This window comes from Pteropus alecto, unplaced genomic scaffold (genome assembly GCF_000325575.1).
Source record: "Pteropus alecto unplaced genomic scaffold, ASM32557v1 scaffold45, whole genome shotgun sequence".
In the NCBI taxonomy this organism is placed as follows: domain Eukaryota; kingdom Metazoa; phylum Chordata; class Mammalia; order Chiroptera; family Pteropodidae; genus Pteropus; species Pteropus alecto.
This window is the reverse complement of record NW_006442491.1, coordinates 2,926,825-2,934,664: the sequence shown is the minus strand read 5'-3', so window position 1 is coordinate 2,934,664 and position 7,840 is coordinate 2,926,825. Positions and strand designations below refer to the sequence as shown.

Below are 7,840 nucleotides of genomic sequence, written 5' to 3'. Positions count from 1 at the left end.
AAAATCACATCCACAGCTTACATCCACCAAAAACACACACATGCACACTGTAAAACATGTACTTCTCACTAGTTGAGGTAATAACAGCATCTTGGCTCATTGAGGCTAGTATGAGTTAATTCATATGAAGTCTTAGAACACTACCAAGCACACCATAAGCATATTAAATATTAGTTATCATTATCATTAGATAATCAACTTATTCGACATTTTCCCCACTACTGTTTATTTCTACTTCCTTGCTCATAATATTATCTGCTGGCAAGTTTCTTTCGAAATAGAAGGCAATGACAGGTATCAGTGGTTTAAGAAAAATATATTCGGGTAGGATGACCAGTGTAGGAAGATTCAAAATAAATGCCATCCATTAACTTTGTGGCTGTTGATGGAGACAGTGTTTGTGGTGGTGATGGTGGTGCGTGTGTCTAAATTGGGAGTATTTTCCCAGTATTCCCTACTGGCCAAGAGCATCATCAGGGGCCGAAGCCAGAGGACGCTTTTGCCAAGAAGGGGAAAAGGGAGGAAGGAAGTTTGCAAAGACAAGCTTTGTCTGCTTCCCAGTCATGAAATCCTGAGAGGAACTGTCTCTGTCCCCAGAGGAGTTGACAGCAGCACTTCCCAGAAAGGAGTTATTACTTAAGTGAAAGCATAACTGTAGTCAGTAGGAATTCTCACAACTTTTCTTCTTTTAATTTTATTTATTATATTCACTTGTTTATTTAAGTATTTACAGATACTTGTATAACACTTAACAGGATTATTCTTAAAGCATTGTGCCAAAAAAAAATAAGATGGTTGTGATTTTCTTTATCTCTGATGTCTTTGCTTCCAATTTCTTGCCAATTCTACAAATTGTTAAGTGAATGTACTCATTTAACAGATTGCAGTTTCATTCAATTTTTTTTCTTGGCAGTCTATTGATGTACAATTGCATGCAGAACAGACTTAGGCATCTCCTATGAACCAAAAGAAAGAAAAAGTGCAAAGAACAGATAAGCTACCAAAGACTGTAACCATCGGAAGTAAATATATAAGTGAACTAACTAGGCCATTAGATAGCTTCTGTTTTTTACATGGAAATACAATACTTGGCAAATTTCAAATTTATTTTCAGATTTTGCACAGTTAGTTTAAGATTTTGCTGCAGAAAATACAGTCCATGGACCAAGCATCACATCTCCTGGGGGCTGGTTCAGTCTCACACCCCTCCCAGACATACTGAATCAGAATCTGCATTGTAACAAAATCCCCAGATGATCGACATGTACATTACAGTGTGAGAAGTATTAGTTCAGGCACATTGGGGTCAATGGCATTTGTGCAGCTGATACAATTAAACTAATGTAAATATGCTGATTTTATAACAGAGGCTGAGTCAGAAGATTCTGTTTGTCTGGGCTGGCTGCTTGTACATGCATGTATGTGTGCGTGCGGGGACATCATCATGTAGTCTGGATAATTAGTAACGTTGTCTGCCAACTTGTGAGGACAGCCAGCTTCCTTTTAAAGGCATTTCATTCCTGAGGAGTTGTTAATTATAGGGCCATATTACATATCAATTTAGAGAAACATGGAAGGTATATTTAATTAAATGTATACACGTAACTTCGAGTAAGTTATGTGGTGCTTTACATTTATTTATCAGTAGTTAAAAGTCATTGAACATTTGAATAGAGCCTCTAACCCAAAAACAGAGACCAAAACAATCAAACAGAAAGATCAAATTGGAATGAACAGAAAATAAAAATAGATCATACTATAAGTAATATCCACAGAGAGATAAGATATTGCATCCACAAAAAAAGCGTTATAAAAATTATGTTCAGAAACAAAATTATTGGAAATTGCAAATGTTATTATAAATAAAAATTCAACAATCGAAGCAATGCCCCTCAAAGTATAAGAAATAAAGACAGAGATGAGAAGTAGGAATTAAAGCTCAAAGAAAAAAAAAGGAACTAAATCTAGTAGGTCCAATATCCAAATAATAGGAATTCCAAAAAGGGAAAGCAAAGAAAATGGAGAGAAAGAAATGATCATTTAAAAAATATAAGAAATGTTCTCAGATTTAAAGACTATGAGTCTCCAGAGTGAAAGAGACCACCAAGTCTTCAATAAAATTGATGAAAAAAGTTCACATTAAGGACATCATACAAATTTGAGAACAGTGGGGATAAAGAGAAGATTCTAAAAGTTTCTGGGAAATGGAAGGTGTATTAATTAACTTTTGCTGTGTGACAAATCACCCAAACTTAGTGACTTAAAACAATTTGTGGGCTGGTTGGGTAGTTCTTCTGGTCTGAGCTAGATGCACGACGGTTGTATGGTCTAAGACAAGCCTCACTGACATATCTGGGACTTTCTGGGGTGGCTGGGACTTCCCCCAACACAGTCTTTCCTCTTCTAGGAAACTAGTTTGGATTTGTTCACAAGGATCATGGGAGAGTTCTCAGCAGCAAGAGAGGGCCAGTCCACCGCACAAACACCTTCATACCTCCACTTGCATCATGTTTGCTATTTTGCTTTTTACCAAAGTCAGTCATATGGCTGGGACTATCGTCAAGGTGGAAGGAGACTATTCTGTGGTATAAATAAAGTAAGATATGATTCTCTGGGGGCAATTAGGACAACTATGCAAGGTATATGCAGGGGGAGGAGGCATCAGAAATGCGCTGAGATGGGGAGCAGGAGCTGCTGCTTCACTCCACACCCACAGATATTTGACTTTGTAAACTATGCATTGTGTTTATTTTTTAAAAATAAACCCTCCCTACCACCCCAAAAAGGGCAAAATTATGTGAATGAACCAATGTCATGCAGAAAAGCATTGGAGGGCACAGTGCTGTTTGGAATTACTACCTTGAGAAAGAGCTCTGTAAGGTCCATCACTCCTTCCCTTTGCAATCGCCGGCTGGTGAGCCCAAAATGCTCACTTTAACAAATACGTTTTTTTCAATTCACTAGTCACCATTTCCCAGACATTTTTAGAATCTGTAAGGTTACTGTTCAACATAATCATTTTTTCTCCACTTGCTCTTTTTGGAATTTTTATTATTTTTATTTACTGTTTTTTAATTATTTATTATTATTTATGCCTACAGCACCTGGTCTTCCTAGGTGGTCTCCCATCCAAGTACTAACCAAGCCTGACCCTGCTTAGCTTCCAAGATCAGACATCGGGCTTGTTCAGGGTGGCATGGCGGTAGACCATGGACTGTGGCTCCACTGGGGTGTGAACCCAGGACCTTCTGTGTGTAAAACAGACGTGCTAACCACTACACTGTGGAACCACATCCAGAATTCTCATTATTTGAATATTAGACCTACTAGATTAAAGTCCCTTTTTTGAGCTTTAATTCCTACTTCCTCTCTCTGTCTTTATTTCTAATACTTTGAGGGGCATTGTTTTAATTATTGAAATTTTTATTCTTGCAATTTCCAAGAATTCATTTTTGATGAATAATAAAATGACAATAATAATATACCTATCAAAAATTACTTTAAATGTAAATACATTAAATGCACCATTAAAAAAACATAGGGTGGCTTCATATCAAGAGACACATACAGACTGAAAGTAAAGGGATGGAAAAGATATTTCATGCAAATTGAAATTTAAAAAAAAGAAAAAGTTGGGGTAGCAATACTTATACCAGACAAAATAGACTTTAAAATAAAGGCTAAAACAAGAGACAAGGACATAGCAGTTCCACTTCTGGGTATTAATCCAAAGAAACCCAAAACACTAATTCTAAAAGACATATGCATCCCTACGTTCATTGCAGCATTGTTTACAATGGCCAAGGTATGGAAGCAACCTAAGTGTCCATTGATAGACAAATGGTTAAAGAAGAGAGATGATATATATACATATGATGTAATATTACTCAGCCATAAAAGAATGAAATCGTGCCATCTGAAACAACATGGATGGACCTAGAGGGTACTATGCTAAGTGAAATAAGTCAGACAGAGAAAGAGAAATGCCTTATGATTTCACTTATATGTGGAATCTGGAAAACAAAATAAATGAACAAACAAAACAGAAATGAACTGATGATACAGAGAACATTTTGATAGTTGCCAGATGGGAGAGGGTTGGGAAAATGAATGAAAAAGAAAAGGGATTAAGATGTACAAATTGCCAGTTATAAAAACAGTCATGGGGATGTAAAGTATAGCTCAGGGGATATAGTCAATAATATTGTAATAACTATGTATGGTGTCAGATGGGTACTAGACTTATTGGGGTGATCACTTCATAAGTTATATAAATGCCTAATCACTGTGTTGTACACCTGAAACTAATATAATATCATATGTCAACTGTAATTGAAAAATTTAAAAAACATTTAATAGAACTCACTTATAATGGAGAATGGTAAATTTTTAGTGGCACTTTTAATAATCAAATTATCAAATAAAAGTAATCCTTTCAAAAAATTCATTTTTTTTCTCTGAACGTGATTTTAACAACGTTTTATTACTACCACCCCCCCCATAGATGTAATATCTTCTTATCTCTGTGGATATTAATTATAGTATGAATTTTTTTCCTGTTCATCTCAATTCTATTTTTCTGTTTGATTGTTTTGATCTCCTTGGGGGGGGATTAGAGGCTCTCAACTGCACTTTTAAATATTTATAACTTTTAACTATTGATTATCAAATGTAAAGCTTATTTGAAGCTGTGTATATTGGGCAGAGTTTGTGAATTGGTTGCTCTCCCCTTAGGTTGAGCATGTGGAGACCTGTTCACTTATTGGAGGATTGAAAAATGTGAATATCTATGGGTCTTTTTATGCGGGCCAGGCGAGTTCCCCACAAAAAAATTTCTCCAATATCCTCCTGGGGGTTGCCGGATGGGGTTAAATATAGCTGCCAGCATTCTGGGAGCAAAAAGGGGTGTGTAGGGGATTCATCTTTCAGAATGCCAACTTTTACTTAATCCCTATTTTCAATATGATTTCTCACCTTCACCCTTCACTGCCTATGCTCTGGGCTCAGGAACACAGCTGCTTGTGCCTCTCCGGGGAGTAAGGCTCTTGTCTTCTCCCTTTATTGTACCTGGTTTATCTAAGCCCTGAGCCTCACAGATTCTGCACTACTAATCATTTGGCTTTTCCTCTTGTAGTAGCTGAACTTTCAGCTGGCTTCCGTCTCCTAAATGAGTTTACTAGCACCCATAATTTTGTTGCCAGTTCTTATTGGCTATTGTTTCCTCCATCCTCTTTGTTCTTATGGATTTATGCCTTCAAGAAAAATTAAAAACTTAATTTTTTATTTTATTTTACTGAGGCATTGGTAGGGAGCAGATGTGTGATACTGCTTTTTTAAATTGAAACCTGTTTTTAGCTCTTAATATGAATGATGAGTGCATTTGTACAAACCTAGTCAGCAAAACTGAAAATAGATGGTCAGAGTCAATGCATCTATTGTAAAAAATATATTTTTTATTTGAAGGCAACCACCCATCCAAGCTGCCTTATTATTAAGCACACTGCCTAAGATCGATCGATCGATCTATCTATCTATCTATCTATCTATCTATGTGTGTGTGTGTGTGTGTGTGTGTGTGTGTGTGTGTGTATATGTCATTTCCACATGATCTGAAGGAAAAGAAACGAAGCAACAACAGATGAAATGCCAAGCTGTTTGCTTATTTAAATGTGGAATTTTGCCATGATAGATGTGAACCTGGGTCAGCACTATTTACAGAAGAGCACGAGGTGTTTTATCTCAATGAGCAGGAAAATGTTTTGTGATAAAATGTGGTAAAAGCTTGTCGGTTTTTCCAACTAAGCAGTAAAAGGAATTACACAATGTAAAATGATAAATAAAAAGTTCTATGAGTCATCCTTAATGTAGAGAAAATATGCAGCCAGGACAGAGACAGTGTTTTTCTGCAAGTTAAAAATAATCTCTAATGAACTGAAACAAATCAAAAACAGCATGTCCTAGAAGCCCAAATACTGGTGGGACTCCCAGAGATTTAATGTAGCTCATGTTTTTCAAATAAATGTGTTGAAATGGTAGAGATAATGAAGTAGAGGCTATGTTGATCCTATTTTTAAGTCAGTTTTATTAAGGTACAACTTGCATACAGTAAAGTTCACTCTTTTCAGTGTACGTTCTATGAATTTTTGGCAGATACATTCAGTCATGGTGCCTACATGTATCAGTTCCACCAAACCCTTCCCCCATTCCTCTAGCCCCTGCCTATCACTAATCTTTTTTCTGTTCCTATAATTTTGCCTTTTCAAGAATGTCATACAAATAACTCATACAGTACACAGACTTTTGATTTCTTTTGACTCTGGCTTAAATATTTATGTATAGGTTTTTGTGTGAATATACATTTTCATTTCTCTGGGATAAATGCCCAGGAATCCAAATGCTGGGTTAAATGGTAGTTGCATATTTATTTATTGAAGAAACCACCAAACTTTTCCAGAGAGGCTGTGCCATTTTACATTCCCATTGGCAACGTAGGAGTAATCACAGCTTTGATCTTTTTTTGTAAATTTCAGTGTTAAACTGATGAAACTAACTGTCAGAGATTCACTACATTTTAAATGTATATCCTGTTAAGAACATTTTATTTCGGGAAGCGTTATGACTAATGACACTCCAATGTAAATTACGTCACCTGCGAAATGGAAAAATCATGCTGGCTTGCCTTACTCTTTTCTCCCAGAAACTTTGAACACCAAAAAACAATGGGGGAAATAATGTTTACAAAATTCTGGGGAGAAGGAACATGAGACCCACGGATATCCAACCAATATTCCAATCAGGCATTCTACGAGACCAAGGAGCTCTGAAAGCAGAGGACCAGCTCCTAGAAAACAAAGCAAAGCCAAAGAAAGAAAGAAAAAAACACTACAACAAAGTCCAGCCATTCCACAAATGAATCAAAATGGAAAATGGAATAGGAATATTGTAATAAAAAATGATGGTGAGGGTTACAGCCAATCAATTATATATTTAAAAAGCAACAGGGGGATTAATAGTTGTAACACAGATGTATGTATAAGTTCTGAAAAATAACAATAATATAAATGACATAATCAGGAGAATAGGGTAGAAGAGACAAAAATCATAACCAGCTCATCTTTCATTACAAAGAGGCAATAGTGTCCTAAATTGAGATTCGTAATAAAAATGTTATTTCAGTCTCTTAATGGTTTTCATTAAGAGGTTGTGAGACGGGACATCACTTGCAAATTCTTAATCTTTTAGCAGGAAATGAAATGAGACATCTCTTGCATAGTTAATCTTTTTAGTAAACCTAGTTAAGTTTTCTTCCCTCCTTTCTTCGGAAAAAGGCTCTCACCCTCAAATCTTGATAAGTGCCCTAGCCACTCAGATCTTCTGGCTATTGATAAGGGTCATCTGCCCATTGTTAAGCAGAAATGGTGTTAAGCCAGGCAGGGCCCTTAGAGTCCAAGGAAGGGGGGAAACTTTAAGCCAAAGGTCTTTCTTTATACTCTTTAGGAACATATTGTGCTGGCTGGAAAATTACTGCTTGGCTATCGCCCATGGGAACATAGGCTATCACCCATGGGAACATAACATTCTAACAATAAGCTTTCTGCTTCTGTACCCCAGCTTGCACAACTGACCTGTGGGTTGACAGGTAGTGAATAAGAGAAAAATAGACCTTTGTGTTTAAGACAGAATGAGGAATGGGATTTAGGGCTTAAAAACCCTGTGCCTCTACATTTCAGGGCTGCTTAATTTGGGGTCTGCGTACCCCCGGCAGACCCAGCTGGCTGAATAAAGAGCATGTTTCCTATAAACTCACTGATTTCTGGTGGTCCCTGTGTCTTTCTGTGGC

At 36.7% G+C, this 7,840-nt stretch overlaps 1 pseudogene; it reads right to left on the bottom strand.

The window, feature by feature from the left end:
* Positions 1-3,092: 3,092 nt before the first annotated feature.
* On the bottom strand, positions 3,093-3,208 carry LOC112471303 (annotated as a pseudogene).
* Between the last annotated feature and the right edge of the window lie 4,632 nt (positions 3,209-7,840).